The sequence below is a fragment of the Rutidosis leptorrhynchoides genome, chromosome 1, assembly GCF_046630445.1.
Source record: "Rutidosis leptorrhynchoides isolate AG116_Rl617_1_P2 chromosome 1, CSIRO_AGI_Rlap_v1, whole genome shotgun sequence".
Taxonomy (NCBI): domain Eukaryota; kingdom Viridiplantae; phylum Streptophyta; class Magnoliopsida; order Asterales; family Asteraceae; genus Rutidosis; species Rutidosis leptorrhynchoides.
Window position 1 is genome coordinate 15,383,808 of NC_092333.1, and position 19,768 is coordinate 15,403,575.

Genomic DNA, 19,768 nt, shown 5'->3' on the forward strand with positions numbered 1-19,768 from the left:
ATATAATAACGCCTGATCAACGTGGTTATATTACAGTAAGTCATGCTGAGTTTCTAATGGAACGTGATGATTCACAGTACCATCATCATGTGTCATGTTGCACGATTCTTTTATTCTATTTAACCTCTGAACATATCAAGAAAATATTTTTCTTGATGATTCGGTCTTTTCTGTAACCTCTGGTAATTTAACAAATCCGATCGTGCTATTACTTTTCCTTTCCGCTTTGGACCATTATTCGCTTGACTTGAGGCCGGGAAGAAGAAACAAAAACATGGAGCCTCGAGATAAAAATAGGAATATAAATCGCAGCAAACAAGAAAAACTCATAAACCGTGTATGTCTATGCGAATAGCAATATAAAGACACGGGAGGATCAGGAATACAATAATCCCTAGGGCATAATAGAAGTAAACAGATTCCTCTGGTGGCAATTGAAAGAGGAGAATTATTGTTGCAATAATCAGGATAATGTTCAGAACTAGAACTGGATTGAGCATTTCACAAACTTTGGAATAAGAAGTGAAGAAGAAAGTTTAGGAGTGGTGAAAATAAAAGAAACAGAGGAGGTTAATTTATAGCGAAATATTAGACATAGCAATCGAGGCAGATTACCGCATTTAATTACGATGAACCGTAATTTTCTTATTTACCGAAGAATCAAATCTTATTTAGATTACGAAGATTTTCTTTAAATCCCTTGAATTCCGAAATTCAACCATATCTACGTCAAACGTCAAGACGAATCTTTATTACCTCATTTCACTCTTTTGTGATAGCTTCACTCATACTCTTTCCATAATCGAATCGTTTTATCCATATCACTCAATGGTGATAAAACTCTAATTATCAACTCATATTCGTCATGAAAACACTCTTGTTGTTAACCATGACAACCTCTATCAAATTTCGGGATGAAATTTCTTTAACGGGTAGGTAATGTAATAACCCGACTTTTTCCGTTAAATACTTAACAACCATTTATTAAATTCAATGATTTTTCCACGCCAAATTTTTTTTATATTTAAGAACAAACTACTTTTGATATGTGTTAATTTATCACTAGAAAATTTTGAAGATTAGTAATAATAAAGTTAAAAATTGAAACTAATAACTTATGAAAGATATATAAAAATAAAATGATAAATAAAAATATATAATAAACGATTAAATTGAATTTCAACATCACTAGATTCGTATCTATTCCTAGTCACTATTTAGATCCAAGTTGTTAGAAATTTTTATACTACTTTTTAATATTTTTTTTTAAATAAAACACTACGGTTAGTGAAACCAGGAAAAATATCTTTTCAGATAACGAAACGTATGAATTCTTATTTTAAATATTATTTTATATAATAATTAAGTTTTAAAAATCATTTTAATTAATTAGGATATTCTTAAATTAAACTTGAGAAAAATTAGTTTAAACATTCATGTTTCAATAAAGGACAAATATTTATTTAATGTAAAATATAATAAGTATTATATAAAACACACAAACTAGGTATGACGTCAAGAATTTAAAAGATTTCAAACAATATAGATATATATAATTTTTATAAATATAAAATTTACCAATTATTGAATCATATTAAGATAAAATACATTGGATTTTAGCTAACGGATAAAAATTTAATTATAACCCGTGACTATATAGTAATACCCATGTGTACCTAACTTAAACCCGTGACTTACCTAATCTAATTATTTATCTGATCCAAATTCATTTCATCAAACACACACATACGTTTACTTTTCTTCTACCTCCCTCAAGAACACCCATTTCGTCTTTCACTTCCTTCCTCTAATTCTTCATCAAAACTAGCTTGATCACAAAATCGTTTACATATTCGGATTCCTCTCATCAAGCTCTACACATCCATACCAACAATTTCTTGATTAGGGTAAGTTTCAAAAACTCTAATTTTTGGGTTTTCATGTTTTTGTTACATTTTAGGGTAGATATAGTGTCTAGTGCTCAAGTCCTTGTATGTATGCATGATAGTATTCGTTAATTTGATCGTTTGATGACTTTTTGATGAATCACGAATTTGTTTTGTGTGAGGTCAGAAACTTGAACTTGTTGAATGTATAATATTATGAGATAATCAGAATCCTCTTGAAAAACTAATAAGTTTGGGCTTTGGAATTTCGAATTTTCGTTACCGTATGCTTATGTTATGCTTAATTGAAGTTTTAACTCGTTTTTATGAATGATCACGAATTTGAATGGTATGCTACTGATATGAACGTGATATTTTCAGTATGATATATGTATAAATGTATTGCTCTTGAAAAATTAATAACTTTTCATTAAGATATCATGTGATTTCGATTTCTAGATCAAAAGTTATGATTAATTGATTTCGGGTTGAAAATTCATATTTGAAACTGAAATTTTGGAAAAGTTGAGTTTATAATCTGATCATGGCATGATGATATTTGAAATGAGCTTGAAAAATTATTAACTTTTCGTTTAGATATCATATGTTTTCGATTTATGGATCGAAAGTTAGGATTCAAATGATTTCGGTATGAATTTCGTGGGTGATTCTGATTTTCTGGAAATACCTGAGCTAGAACTAGGTTATGAAATGTGTTTAAATTTAATCCTTGTGGAAAGACAATAAGTTTGCATCTGGATATTGTGTGTTTTCGAATTACAGAACTTAAGATATGACCGAAACTGTTTAGGGTTAAATTGCTACTGTTTCTGCTGATTCTAGACGTTGGTATGATAGAATCTGATTTTTATAAGTTCATAAATGGATTGCTCTCGAAAAGTACTTAAGTTTTCATGTAGATCATGTGTAATTTCGTTGAACGGGTCAAAAGATATGCTAAAAATCGTTTCGGTAAGCGTTGTCGTTTTCCAGCCGATCTTGTAGCTGACTGCACCATACACATAATTTCAGGAATTCGAAGTTACAAACACGTCAATAATGTCATTTTAAACTTGTGTTATGATAATGAAACATTCAGGTCTTCCGGATTGGATTTAGAGTCGTCAAAAAAAAAAAAAAATTATTTATTTATTATTTTGCCACATAAAAAGGGTGACTCAAGTTTGACCTTTGCTTGCTCGGTTTATGATAAATTGTCAACTTGCCATGTAAATTGATTTGTGATTTATGCTACTCTGTTTGAATAACGAATGCATGCACAATCATTGAAAATGACTAAAAACCTTGAAAATACTAAGCTGGAGTCAAGACTTTAGTGGTTGACCTATACTTGACTAATTGACCAACTTGAGTAATATTTTGAGATGGTTGACTTGTGTTGACCATCTTGACTGTATTGGACTTATGTTTGATTTACATTTGGCTTACATTGACTTGCGTTGACTTCTGTTGACTTTTGCTAAAATTGTGAGTCGGACTTGAGCAATAGGACTATACGAACCCTATGACCTGACCTAAATTGTTAGACAGATATTGACCAACATATAAATATATATACTTAATATAGGTTCGTGAATCCGAGGCCAAACCTACACTTGTTCAGTGCCGTCATATGCATAATTCCTATGAAATATAGTATTGTGAGTTTCATTACTCCCTTTTTAATTTCATTTGCAATATATTTTTGGGCTGAGAATACATGCGTTGTTTTATAAATGTTTTACGAAATAGACACAAGTACTTGAAACTACATTCTATGATTGAATTATTATACCGCGTATTCCCCGTTTTAGTCTAGTAACCTAAGAATTAGTGAACGCCACTAATTGACGCGAATCCTAAAGATAGATCTATGGGCCTTGACAAGCCCCAGTCAGAGAATTTGAACTGCTTTAGTACTTCAAGGTTTATATATATACAGATGAGGTTCCTGTATGGGGATATGCTAGATGCATTTTATTAATGTCGGTTACCAGGTGTTCATCATATGAATGGATTTTATAGCAGTGAGCAGACCTGCATGTTATTACGAAAATAAATCTTGTGGTCTATTAAAATTATGGAAATGATTGATTATGATAAACTAATGAACTCACCAACCTTTTGGTTGACACTTTTAAGCATGTTTATTCTCAAGAACGAAAGAAATCTTCCGCTGTGCATTTGCTCATTTTAAAGACTATATTTGGAGTCGTTCGTCAGTACCTCGCACTGGGACCAGATGTTGATGTATTCGTCCATATGGATTTGGACGGGTCGTTACATTATTAACAAGTATTAATACCTTGTTACAGTTTAAATCCCTAATTAGTTGGAATATTTGACTTCGGGTATAAGGTTAATTTGATGAAGAACACCTATTATAATTATAACCGATGAACTATTATGGACATAAAACCAAATGGGTATCAAATAATCCAGGCCAAAGGACAATTAACCCAGGGTAATAAATAAAAATCAAAACGTCAAATATCTTGATTACAGAAGTTTAAATAAGCATAATATATTTTATTTTATATTTCCTTGTACTTTTATTTATTGTCATTTTATTTATTGTTATTTATTTTATCGTCATTTAAATATCGTCATTTATTTTACGCTTTAATTAAAATATAAAATCGACAAACCGGTCATTAAACGGTAAAATCCCCCTTTTATAATAATAATAATACTAATATATATATAGATATATATTTTTGTAAATATTAAAAACTATATATAATTATATATATTTTGTAGAAATATAGTTAATTAAAATATAGTGTAATATAAGCCGTCTCCCTGTGGAACGAACTGGACTTACTAAAAACTATACTACTCTACGATTAGGTACACTGCCTATAGTGTTGTAGCAAGGTTTAGGTATATCCCATTTGTAAATAAATAATTAAAACTTGTGTAATTAGCACCGTATTCGCGATAAAAATAATACTATTTCCTACACGCCACCGCTGCATCATCAGGGAACTATTCAAGAGTTCAACTTCCTAGAATAAACACTAAACCTCAATCAACTGGGCTATGAACCTAATCGATTTGTCACTAGGAGTTTAGGCTTTGATGATTCTGGCTAAGACGGATATCCTTACTCCCAACGTTAACCTTAGAAGGTTCAAACGACCTTATGGATAGAATCCTAGGTACATTATTAAAGTTGTATATCCCTAAAGGAAAGTCTCGGCTTTTCTTAATCCTAGTTTGTTTAACTATAGTAACGTTCCACCACTTAATACTAAGCTATGCCTTAACATTAACAAATGTGCAATCTTAGATATTCTAAGGTACTGCTAATTGGATTAGAGGTCTCTCCTTTGCGATCACTTACTCAACCCCGGATCATCTTACAACATCTCAAGAACGTTGCTTCTGACGCGAATCATGCTTTTGAGTAAGCCAGTGTTCACTGAACTCTATATTGCCTACTCTAATCACAACCTAAATGGGCAACTCTTTTTTGACGGATAAATGATTAACCGTACGTAGGTACTATATCCCTATTGTGATGTTAAGCACACATAACTACTTACCTTGTATCCTAGGGTTGATCAGGTCCTAATACTAGGTTATAGCCACGTGAATAAGTGGAAAGGGTGATCCGTAAATTAGACTTCTAAACCGTCAAGGTTTTAGCATAACAATAGCATAAGTTTCAGATAAGATATTCAACATGTAATAAACATTTGCAACAGATAGATAAGCATGCAAGGTGAAAGCAACTTAAAGTAAAAAGATAACTTTATTAAATTAAGGAAAGCGTTCACCGTTTACATACGAGATCTGGACCATTACAAGTGCTGACATCCTCTAGACCGCTCCTAGTACAATCTTCGACGTTCGCCTCCGGGTACTTAATTTCCCGCTCGGAGGTGAGAAGGTCTTGAAAGCTCTAGTGTGAGAAAGTGTATTGTAGTGAGAGAGTGAAAAGAGGTGTGTGTAAAATGGATGACAAAAAGCCGTATGGCAGGCCGTATGAGGGGGCAGTATGGGCTGGCAAGCCGGATTGCATGGCCGTTTGCCCAGGCCGTATGGCAGGCCGTTTTTCACACTGGCATGCCATATGGCAAGCCTTATGGTAAGCCGTATGGCCTGTCCTGGTCTGCTGTTTTCACTGGATCGTAACTTGATTTCCTTGATCGTAGCTTGGTTTCTTGTCTTTCAGCGTTTTCGCTCTAGAATCTTCGTTTTAGCTCCGATTCTCTTGATTCTATTTGCACCGTATTCGTAATTACTTAATCTACAAAATTAACTAAAAAAGCGATTATTTTGGTGACAAAGTTTGGAACTTTATGGTTTTAGGGCTCAATATCGGGGATAAAAACGTGAATTTTTAGCCTATATCATTTTGATAACTCCTAAATTATACAGAATTTTATAACATTTTAAGGAGTTATCTTAGTATTTTAAAGTCATTTTAATACTAAAACACACTAAAATGGGTAAAATGGGAAAAAAGGTATTTCTAACGTTTTTGTTTAAGTTATGTATTAAACATGATCAAAAACAGTAGAAACTGCAGAATTTGAAATGAAGCCGCCGGCATGGCATCCTGAAGCTACCGGCTTGGTGACAAAAATCCAGAAAGTTCCAGAATCCTGCATAAAAAACCAGAATCAATGAAGCAGCCGGCTTGCAACTGAAGCCGCCGGCTTAAATCTGTTTCGTGTACTTAAAGCCCAAGAAAAAGCTAAAAAAGGAAACGAAATCAAAAAGATTGCAGATCAGTGAATCCGCCGGCTTGGCTCTAAAGCCGCCGGCTTGGCCTAAAGCAGATACGCGTTATTAAACTTGCTGATTACGTTAAACTTGCAGAAGGAGTAACCGACCAAGTGAAGCCGCCGGCTTCCCACTGAAGCCGCCGGCTTGGGTCCCGAATCTGAAAACTATAAATAGAGGCTTTTTGTTTCAGTTTTAGATACACTTTACTGTACTTTTCGTTTTTCTCTTAAGCTTTCACCAAAGAACGAAAACTCTTAGATTAGGGTTTAATTTCAAGTTGTAATCAAGCTATCGAGTTATTAATAAAAGTTTTCTTTTCATTTACCTTTTAAAGGTACATGACTCTATCCGTTTACTTTTATTTACTGAATTTTATTTACTTTTTCTGTATCTGTTCGTCTTCCACTATGAACTAAATGTTCATAGTGGTTACGTGGACGAAAATTAACTTTGTCTGGGAATCAGATGAAGCCACCGTCTTCACCAGTCCAAGCCGTCGGCTTGACTGGAACAAAGCCGCCGGCTTCGTGCTTAAATCCGTACAGTTTCTGGTTTTTTCTAGATCTGTATAAATTGACTTTCTGTGATGATTGTTAAACTTTTTTGAATCTGCTATGTTTTAATGTACTTATTTGCCATGCTTAATGATTAGATAACTTGATTTTAGGATTGATTAGTACTTAATCCAACGATCTATTATTCGATTCATGCTACTTGTTTAGATCTGGTAAATCAAACTTGTTAAATTGGATTGCATGCAACTAAGTTAAACAACATGGTTAGTGATAAATCTGTTGAATATGAATTACGCTTATATAATAGAATTTAATATTGTTAGGCTTAGTCGAAGATCCTCTGTTTGGATGTGTTTGATTAATGATTGCGTGAGAATCAAGTAATAATTAACTTTCAGCTAGTAACTTGAGTTGATCTACTTGCCATTTAATAGCTTATATAATTTGTCAGTCTATTTGCATGTTAATCCGCATCATAAGATTGATATGTATCATGTAGTTGAATTGAATACTAAGAATTGAGATGTTAGTCATGCACATCACGTGTCTAGAATATGCTTTAAGTCCTGCCTATTGAATGATATGCGACATTTAGCTTAACCTTTTAGGAATAATGATTGGTCTATGATTGTTATCTTGCTATTTGTTAATATAAGTCATGAAATTTTCCTAATATGATTCCCGTATGAATTATTCGTTCATGTAACTGCTTTTATTTATAATTGTTTATTTTAATCTTTATTTCTTGCTTTATTATCTTGTTATTTAATTCTTTAAAAACGTTTCATTAATCATCTCTTTCCTAAGAGATAAGATTCAACAACCTAAAAACACATAAAAATCTATATTTAGTTCTTTAATAAGAACTGATCTATATAATAAATCAACTCTTATCCGCATCTACGCTCTCTTGGGACGATTACCTAAAATACTACATCTGATCGGGTTTTGTTGCTCGTTAAGGTGTTAAAAGTGAATTAAATAAAGGTTATATAAATTGAAAAGTTTGAAAGGCAAATTAAGCACTGCACACTTTTGCACATCAAAGATCACCAGCAGCATTCACAGTAATGAACTGCCTGGGAATAGTAGTATCAACATCCAGATTACCAGTAGTGCCACTAGACTCAGTAACCAGTGCCTCATCAGGAAAAATGACATTATCAGCATCCTGAGTACCTGATAACGCTAAAAAAGAACACATATTTATTAGCATTATCATTCCAGAAAGACAAGATTTCAGTTGCAATTGTTCTATTTCCAAGTGATATTCGTTTAAATAATTAAGTACGAAGACTGAAGACGCAAATGAAGATTTGAAGACGTAAACGACCAAAATGCTCAAACGTACAAGTTACAATCCAAGTGGTTCAATTTATTGATGAATAACATCTAAATATTGACAAGAGTACAAGCCGCGGAACGCAAAATACAAGATATCTCAGCATATAAAAAGACGTTTGAAAATCCGGAACCGGGACATAAACCGAGAAATAACGTACGACTCAACGGAGCTAAAATTACAAGTCAACTATGCACAAGAATATAATATATATATATATATATATATATAATTATATATAATTATATATATATTATATTATATATTAATTTAATCGAGCAGCCCACGTTTTGAATTGCAAAATATCCTGGATCAGAGGGCCATGCGATCGCATGGCCAGGAGGCACAAAAACCATGCGATCGCATGGGCACCAGAGGCTGGCCACATCTATAAATAGACACGATTTCTGCTCGAATGTGTACACCAGAGATTAATTCAATCTCTTTTCTTTCTCTCTATATTTATAATTTATATTTATATTATAATTTTAATTTGAGTTAAAGTTTAATAATAAGGTTATTGTAACAAATGTTTTAAGGTTTCGTAAGTCGAAACTCTGTCCGTGTAACGCTAAGCTATAAATAATCACTGTAAGTTATGTTCATCCTTTTTAAATTAATGTCTCGTAACTAAGTTATTATTATGCTCATTTGAACCGAAGTAATCATGATGTTGGACTAAATATTAAGACGGGGTTATTGGGCTTTGGACCATAATTAGGGTTTAGACAAAAGACCGACACTTGTGGAAATTGGACTATTGACTATTAATAGATGGGGGGTATTGTCTATTTGATTGACAACTCATTGGAGTCTGTCGAACCTATTTTCAATTTATTTAATCTAATAATTGTTAATGATTGTAAATGTCCTATTTAGTGACATTTATACGGAATCTTTTACAATCATTTAATTAATCAATTGGGTTGGGTAATTGATTATTCATTCTGGCCAAGTGGATGAATTAATACATCATGGACTAATTAAAACAGGGGTAGATTTCATACAATAAGAATTGGTGGAATTGTTAACAAAGTATTAATACCTTGGATTACATACAGTCGATAACCTGGTGTAGTTATTAACAAAGTATTAAAACCTTGTTACAGTTTGAATCCCTAATTAGTTGGAATATTTAACTTCGGGCATAAGGTTAATTTGATGAGAGCACTTATTTATAATTATGACCGATGAACTATTATGGACAATAAACCAGATGGGTATCAAATAATCCAGGACAAAGGACAATTAACCCATGATAATAAATTAAAATCAAAACGTCAAACATCATGATTACGGAAGTTTAAATAAGCATAATACTTTTATTTTATATTTCATCGTACTTTTATTTACTGTCATTTTATTTACCGTCATTTTATTTACTGTCAATTTATTTATCGCACTTTAATTATTGTAATTTTAATTATTGTCATTTATATTTAAGCTTAAAACTTAAAATCGACAAACCGGTCATTAAACGGTAAAAACCCTCCTTTTTATATATTATAATAATAATACTACTTATATGTGTATATATATATATTTATATTTGTATAAATATAGTTATATAAAAATATAGTACGTTTCCAATCTGTATCCCCGTGGAACGAACCGGACTTACTAAAAACTACACTACTCGACGATTAGGTACGCTGCCTATAAGTGTTGTAGCAAGGTTTAGGTAATTTTCCATATGTAATAAATAATAAAATCTTGTGTAATTAGCACCGTATTCGTAATAAAAATAATAGTATTTCCTACACAACCGCTAGCACATCAAGTATTTTTGGCGCCACTGTCGGGGACAGCGAAACGCTATATTTTTAATCTATATTTGTAAAAAATATAATTATATAAGTTTTAAATATAAAAACATAAAAAAAAATATTTATATATATATATATATTTATATCTATATATATAAGTGTTTAAAAAAATATATATTCTTAAAAAGTTTTTGTTTATAATTTATAAAATTAATAAGTATTTTTATTTTTAGATTTTTTTTAAATATAAGTTTATTAAATTTTATATAAATATTATTTAAATATTTTCTATAATTTAAATCAAAATAATAATTAAAATTAAATTTGGGCCGAACCTGAAAAGAAGCCCAAAACAGATCTGGACTTACAGGCCATGCGATCGCATGACCCGTATGACCAAAACTCATGCGATCGCATGAGCTGGTCTGCCTGACAACATAGTACGCATTTATTACGGAATTAGGGTTTTTAATTTTATTATTATTATTAATTAGGGTTTAATTTAATATATATATATATATATATATATATATATATATATATATATATATATATATATATATATATTTTCTAGTTTTAATATATATTTTGTAATTTTACATATAATTTATTATTTTTAATTATATAGATTAATATTTTTATAAAATAAATAATATAAAAATAATATTTTTTATATAAAATTTTATTTTTATCAATTTTATTTTATATTTTCTTGTTATTTGTATCTTTTTATTCGTATTGTTCGTAATATTAGTTTTAAGTTAGTTTTTGCCGTAGTTAATTTTATATTTCTAGATTTTTAGCTTTGCCGTAATATCCCTTAAGTGCTTTTTCTTTAGATATAGAATTTAGACACTTTAGAATTTTACGCCGTTTTAGAAATTATAAGATTTTAGTGCCAAATTTAGGTAATTGTCTTTTTCCGAATAGAATTGCATTTAAGTTTTAATACCTTTAGACTTTTTAGACTTTAGTCGTAACTTTTAATTTTTAGTTTTTAGACTTTTAAGTTTCGACACTTTTCTTTCTTATTTTTATTTTTCGACGTTTTTCGAAGCGCTTTTTCTTTTTCATTTTTTACGCGCTAGTTTTTAGGACATAGATTTTTATTTCAAAATTTCGACGAAAAATTATTGAAAGCGGTTAAATCAATAGACCCCAAATTTTCTGGTTCGTAGTAATAGTTGGATTTGTTAGTGGCGAGTTGTGGATTTCCGATTTAAAGGATCCTGGCTACCTGCTGCATCTATTGACTATTCGAAACGTGGGCAAAATCAGAAAAGTCTATTAATTTGATAACTTAAATAATTTTTACATTTATAACTAATAGGATATTCAGTGAATGCACCGAGCAAAACGTTCACCACCTTTCATACGTTCACCACCTGTAACTCGATCAAGACATCTATCCAATATTGTCGCCGTTGATTTTTCTTTAGAATCGTCATCTAGTCGAACAAGTACTCCAACTCAAATTTCCGATAATCCAATTTTTGAACCCGATTTCACAATTGAGAACCCGGAGGATATTAAAGGACAATTTGAAGGTCCTAAACCACTAATCATTCCTCCTGAACCACAAATCATTCATCCAGAGATACATAGTGATTCAGAATCAACTATTCACGATATGGAAGTAACGGAACCTCAAAGTATGGAAGATCGAATGAGAGCCACACGCACGGGCCAAGGTCATGCCATTAATCAGCCAGATGTTAGAACGGCAGATTTTGAAATCAAAGGAAAAATCCTACACATGATCACTAATCAATGCCAATTTAGTGGTACAACAAAAGAAGATCCAAACGAACATCTTCGAAGTTTTAATAGAATCTGTAATCTATTTAAAATCCGAGAAATCGAGGATGAAACGATCTATCTTATGTTGTTCCCCTGAACTTTAAAGGGAGAAGCCAAAGATTGGTTAGAATCGTTACGTGAAGGAGCGATTGATACATGGGATGTTCTAGTTGAAAATTTTCTTCAAAGATTCTTTCCGGCATCTAAAGCCGTAAGACTTCAAGGAGAAATTGCCACGTTCGTGCAAAAACCAAATGAAACGTTATATGAGGCGTGGACAAGATTCAGAAAAATGTTGAGAGGATGTCCTCAACAAGGTTTAGATACTTTTCAAATAGTACAAATCTTTTACAAAAGCGTCGACGTCGCTACAAGAAAAGACATCGGCACAGCAGCTGGTGGTTCCATTATGAAGAAAACCGCTACCGAAGCTCACAAAATCATTGATAACACAGCCTCCCACTCACATGAGTGGCATCAGGAAAAAGATATTTTTCGTTCATCTAAAGTGGCTAGAGCCTATTCTAGCCATGACTTCGATTCCGTTTCCGCAAAAATAGATGCTTTTGAAAGACGAATGGAAAAGATGACTAAAGATATTCACGCAATACGAATCAGTTGTGAGCAATGCGGTGGACCACACTTAACGAAAGATTGTCACAATGAACAAACGATGGAACAACGTGAGAATGTTTCCTACATGAACCAAAGGCTGGGAAATAATTATCAAAATAATTATCAACCGCCAAGGCCAAACTTCAATCGAAATCAAAACATTCTTTACAATCCAAATGGACCAAACAATAACTCGTACAACCAACAAGGTCCAAATAACCAACCAACTCAAAACAACACTTTCAGTCAATAAAGACCTAGCTTGTATAAACCACCACAACAAACCGAAGAGAAAAAGTTAAATCTGGAAGAAATGGTAACAAAGCTATTTGAATCTCAAACACAATTTATTGCAACTCAAACCCAAACGAATGAGAGATTTGATCAATCATTTAGAACTCAACAAGCTTCCATTTTGAATCTAGAAAAACAAGTAGGTAATCTAGCTAGCATGATGAGTGAAAGGGAACAAGGAAAACTACCGAGTAATACTGAAGTAAACCCTCGGAATGAAAATGTTAACATGGTTTCCACAAATTCTGAAAAACCAGCATTAGAAGATGGGAAGGTTTTAGATGTAAGTAACAATGAAGAAGTTACGCCACCACCACCACCCGAGTATGTAAAGCCAGTGGTTGCACCATACAGACCACCCATCCCGTTCCCAATAAAAGGAGTTGAGTATGAGCAAGTAATAGGTAATAAAGTTGGTGATACATTTGGAAAGAAGAAGAAGAATAAGCAAGTGCAAGAAACCAAGACCGTAAAAATAAAACCGGTGAAGAAAGTTCCACCGAAACTTCCACCCAAGATGGGCGATCCGGGTGAATTTATTATTTCTTGTCTACTTAGTGATTGTGTCATGTATAATGTACTAGCAGATTTAGGTGCGAGTGTGAGTATTATGCCTCTTTCATTATATAAGAGATTAGGTGTAGGTAAGTTAATTCCAACGGAAATGAGTGTTCGATTATTTGACCAAACCATTAGGCACCCAGTTAGAATTGCTGACAACCTACCCATTCAAGTAGGTAATTTAACCTTTCTAGTCGAATTTGTTGTCATTGACATAGAAGAGGACTCTAACATTCCTCTGATTTTAGGTCGACCATTCTTAGCGTCCACCGGGGCGTTAATAGATGTAAAAGGAGGTAGATTGACCCTTAGTGATGGTGAAAAATCGGTTACCTTTGTGAATAAAAAGTCTAAATTTCCACCAACCAAAACCGTTGAACCAATAACTCCAACGGTAGTGCTTAGTAATAATAAAACGCCTAAGTGTGGGAAAGATGAAGTAACACCAAATGATGACCTGATAACAAAGAACCCCATTATTGATACAAAATTAAATGACCCCGTTGTTGATAGTTCAATAAAAAAAGCTTTATAAACGGGTGCAGGATGCTAAGATTAAGGGGAACTTTAAGTTATATAACCGGTTATTATCCAATCTATCGCCTAAAGAAAAGGCGAAACTAGTTGAATTTTTGAATATTACACAGGAAACCGACCACTGGCTTAAAGCAAAAGTCACAGATATGCAAGTTGATTATGGTCCAAGAGAAATTGACGATGAAGTTAATCACAATTTTGACACCACAGCTACCTAAGTGTGGGGAAATTCAAATGTTCTAAAAAGAAAATGCTGTCTAGAGTTAGTTGTTCTGTTCTCGTGTAGTTCCGAGAATGGAATCCGATTGGTCTTTTCCACTAGCAGACACTAAAGAACTAGTTTTCTCTCCCCCATTCTGAATTTTTTTTTTTTTTTAGGTTTTATATGAAATTAATATGCATTTAAAATTTAAGTTTGGTGTGAATTTAAAAACAAAATTTACTTTATTTCATTAAGTTTAAAAAAATGATTTCTAAAATTTGTCGCGAGTTAAAACTAGGTCGTTGAACCGAAATTGCTTTACCCAAAGGATGGGGCGAAAAATTTTGTTATCATTATTTTAATATTATTAACCTAAAGTATGCCAAAAAAATTAAAAAACCAAAAATCTTTGCTGTTAAAACAATCGCTTTAAAATGACAAATTTTAAAATTTTGTCGAGGGACGAACTAGGTGAACGTACCGAAACTACCTCATCCTAAAAAAGGAAAACAAAATTTTAAATTTAATCAATTAATTGTTTCATTAGTTAAAGGTTATATATATATATATATATATATATATATATATATATATATAACCCCAGACCTCATGTGATCGCATGGGATTTGCACTGGTACCCCATGCGATCGCATGGGGACCGGATGCAGGTCAGGTTGATAAAACTCGCATGGTCTCTGCTTCTGTCTCATAACATACACACACATACGCGAATACACTCCAAATTCTCTCAAATTTCATCATTTTTTCACCAAATTACTCCAAATTTGTTACTACAATCCGCTACAAACATGCCTTTCCTCGGATTTGGGAAGAAGAAGGTAACAATTTCACCCCTAAACTTTTTAAATTCTCAATTTTAGTGATTATGAGCAAATTTTTACCTAATTTAAATTTGATGATTTCTAGCTTAATTATAGTTAAATTGTTTGTATATTATGCTTGTATAGCCTAGATTGATGCTATTTGTCATGATTTGAAGCCTTAAACTTCAAAAATTTTAGAAATCTAGGGTTAGTGTTCTTGAGCAATTTGGGGCTTTTTGATATAAAGGGGTTATGGCCGATTTTTGTTGTGAATTCATGCTAAATTAAGTAATGTAACATGTTTAGGTTGTTAAATGATCCAAACTTTGATTCTAAACATGATTTTTGAGCAAGATTGTTGACTTTTCAAGTCAAAAATGCATGAACTAGGTTATTTTGATATAAATGCCATTTGGAACTCGTTTAAATTGCTATAATGATTATTTTGACATGTTTTAGAAGATGAATGCTTATGAACATTGTATACATTTTCATATATGCTTATTTGAAAAAAGTGTGGAAATGTTAAATTTATGAAAATGTGTATAGGTTCAATTGTGATTAAACATGTTATTGTAATTGTTTTAATTTGTTATTTTGCTAACACTAATGCATTACTTGGATGCACAAAATTTTGTGTCTAATGTGTTTTTCAGAGAAATACACATACTGATGGCGCTGGATCATCTTCAGGACAATTCCAAGGTCCTGCACCACAACCTGAACCACAACCAGAGCCACAACCTGAGCAACAACAAGAACAACAACATTTTGATCAACACTTACCATACCATGAGCCACACCCGGAATTCTCTAATGATTACCGACAGTTTCAGCCGCACGAATTAATAGTTCACCCATTTGTTCATGAAGAGGAATTACATCCCAATCTGAGATTTGAACGATACTGGATAGATTGTCCGAGGTACCAACGCAACAAACATAAGCTTTACACGAAAAATGTGGAAGTACCAAGGGTAATAGATTGGGAGCCTTTAGAGACGGTTCACCTAGCCGACCCGGTTAGGAAGTTGCTGATCCAAAGGTATGGCAACTCTTTGTTTCATGATTGGGAACGTTTGTTTACCATACGTAGGCCGGTATATAAGGAGTGGTGCGTTGAATTGATAAGCACCATTGTAATTAATACTGAGGTATCTTTGTTAGAAGATAGATCTTTTCTTAGATTTTTGCTTGGAGGTAGGATGTACAGGATGTCCCTATTGGACATGGCTAGGGCCTTACTCATTTACACACCCGCTGATTTATTATCACCTGATTGTACAGCTTTGATTTATGAAGGTGATAGGGTAGATAGAAATTTTGACGCTAACGCCATTTGGAGGCGAATGTCAAAATTTAATGTGTTTAAGCGGGGTGGAAAACACTCCTATTTAGATATTGACAGAGCAGAGCTTCGCGTAATTCATAGGTTTTTAGCGAACTCGATTACACAACGGGGTAAAAATAAGGAAAAGATTACATTACATGATTTATTTTACCTTAAGTGCATTCGAGACCCCAGAGGCTTTGTTAACATCCCCTATTGTGTTGGCTATTATTTGTCCAAAGTGGTAGAAGGTATACAGGAAGGCAGCATAATAGGGGGTGGTATATTTGTTACTCTAATAGGAGAGTATTTTGGTGTAGATAGATATCAAGGGGGTCCAATGGTAGAGGTTCCTGAACAAACCGAACCTATAGGTCTAGCGGTTTATCAGGGGGCACTGGTGAAGCGACCCGTCCAAATCCATATGAACGAATACATCAACATCTGGTCCCAGTGCGAGGTACTGATGAAATGAACCGTCCTAATCCATCTGGACGATTTCATTACATCTGGTTCCATTGCGATGATACTGACGAACGACTCCAAGTAAAGTCTTTAAAATGAGCAAATGCACAGCGGACGATTTCTTTAACACCTGAGAATAAACATGCTTAAAAGTGTCAACCAAAAGGTTGGTGAGTTCATAGGTTTGTCATAAATATCATTTCAATCATTTTAATAGGCCACAAGATTTCATTTAATTAAATGCGCAGGATAATCATCTGCAAAATAAAAATCATTCATACGCTGGAGCGACTGGAATTCAATGATAATGATATATATGCAACATAATTTAAGATCTCTTCAGATATCCGGTATACACAATAATAATTAAGATCTCTTCAGATATCCGGTATACACAATAACACATCAGTCCTAAATACATCAGTCGTAGAATGTCATTTTATGAAATTGTGCCTATTTTGTAAAACGTTTGTAAAAGTTGCGCATGCATTCTCAGTCCCAAAAATATATTGTAAAAGAGTAAAAGGGAGCAAATGAAACTCACAGTACTGTATTCTGTTAGCAAAAATACATATGACGTCATTGAACAAAAGTAGGGTTGACCTTGGATTCACGAACCTATATCATTTGTATATATATATATATTAAAATATATAATCGTAATCGAACAAGTTTATATATATTTTATTATATATTTAGATTAATATTTATATAGAATTTCACTAATACTTATAATATATTATATTACTTATTTGATATATAAATTATTTAACGTTATATCAATATAAATAATAGTATATTAGTTAAACACAATATTAAGTAATATTAGTATTCTTATGTAATAATTATATTTTTATACGAATTTCTTTTAATAGTTTCTAGAATAATAATAATAATAATTATAATACTAATGTTAATGATGATAGTAATAATAATATCTTTAATAAAAATGATAATAATGATAAGAATAAAAAAAAATGATAGTTTTTATTGAAATACTATTTTTGATACTAACGGTAATTTTTAATAATAATAGTTTTAATAATAAGTTTAGTAATCATAAGAATACCTATTTTAATGTTTAAATGATAATTCTAATAATAATACCTTGTAATATTAGTAGTAATAATGATAATACTAATTTTAGTAAAAATGACAGTTTTAATATATTAATACTTTTTATATTGATAATACTAACTATACAAATAACACTTTTACTACTAATGATGATAATAATAATAATTATGGTACTGGTAATAATGATATTTATATTAATTTTAGTGGTGATAACAACATTCATAGCACTAATGACGGTAATAATAATGATTAATCATAATAAAATGATAATACTTATAATAATAATTATAATGGTGATACTAATAATTATAATGATAATACTAGTATTATTAGTAATACTTTTAATAATAATAACACTAGTTACAATAACAATTTATAATCATAATTATAACCTTAATATCTAATAATAATAATCATAACAATAATAATAATAATCATAATAATAATAATAAAAATAAATGAAATGGTGTATACCCTTGTAAGTTTCATTAAAAAGAATTGTCCCATTGGAGACTCGAACCCGTAGCCTCTCGAACGCTCAAACACATTCCTAACCATTACTCCAACCATGTTTTTCTTATTAAATGTTAAACTGATAAATATATAACCCGTATACAATTTTCTTCTCGTTCATCCCCTTCATCTTCTTAAAGTGATCGTGCAATAATCAAATCGTTTAACCAGGTGTTTATTTACATCAAGATAACCATAACCAACCAATATCAATTGTTCATATGTAAAAAAAAAAATAATAATAAATAAATTAAAGAGTAGCTGCTGCAGCCGTCGCTGTAATAATAAAAAAAAAAAAAATCGATTTTCGATTGTTAGGCTGTTATAGACGAAATTTATAACACAAATTGGGTTTCAAATTATACCTAGAAACTTTTCAATTCATCAATTGAATCATAATTGCAACGTGTATCACGGATTTGATCCAAGAACACTAGTTTGACTTTTGAATTCGAAAACTTTGACCTGTAAATTAAAGCTCAATTTGATGAATTGGAAAACGAGATTTTTCAGAAAGATCATTTAATATATTCCTAACAAATCTGTATTTCCATATTTTGATAAATCATTCGAATTCAAGCTTTTTAAAAATTGATACAACAACAGAGGTTAACGAACTGTTTTCTTTTTTTCTTTTTTTTATAAAAACTAAATAAACTCAATTAGAACAAAAGCTGTTTAAGATATTGCAATTGATAATGGTAATGAAAGAGGTGAAAGAGGTAATCCATAACACTGAATAATTCGATTGACTTATAACCAAGATTTTTGACAGAAAGCATAAATCAGGAAGAGAAAAAAAACAAACAAAAGAAAATAAGAATAAAGGAGATAGATATTGACTTCTAATATAATTGTACCAAGTTAGGGATTAATTTAATGGATCAAATTTAAAAAGTACCAATCACTTACAGTTAGAAAAAAAATATATCAAGCTGTATTGGATTCTAATAGCGTACGAATGATTTGTTAACAGTAATAATTAATAATTTTATTAATAATAATAATTATAATAATAATACTAAACAAAAATGATAATAACAATACTTTTTATGTTAATAATAATTAATTTGTGTTATTTTTTAATAACTATAATAATAATTCTTTTAATATTATAAATAACAGAAATACAAATTTATGATATAATAATAATATGGATATATCATTTATATTCTAACTTGTATATTAATTTTACATTACATTACTTATGTAATATTCATTCTATAAAATAACATCTTTGGATATTTGAATATTTTTATATATATATATATATATATATTTTTTTTTTTATCTATATTACAACA

The 19,768-nt window shown here is 31.4% G+C and overlaps 1 non-coding gene across 1 annotated transcript; it reads right to left on the reverse strand.

Moving 5' to 3' along the window:
• Window positions 1-12,260: 12,260 nt before the first annotated feature.
• LOC139886777 (small nucleolar RNA R71) lies at window positions 12,261-12,367 on the reverse strand. The gene has a single exon (XR_011772643.1). It is a non-coding gene; the product is annotated as a small nucleolar RNA R71 (small nucleolar RNA).
• Between the last annotated feature and the right edge of the window lie 7,401 nt (window positions 12,368-19,768).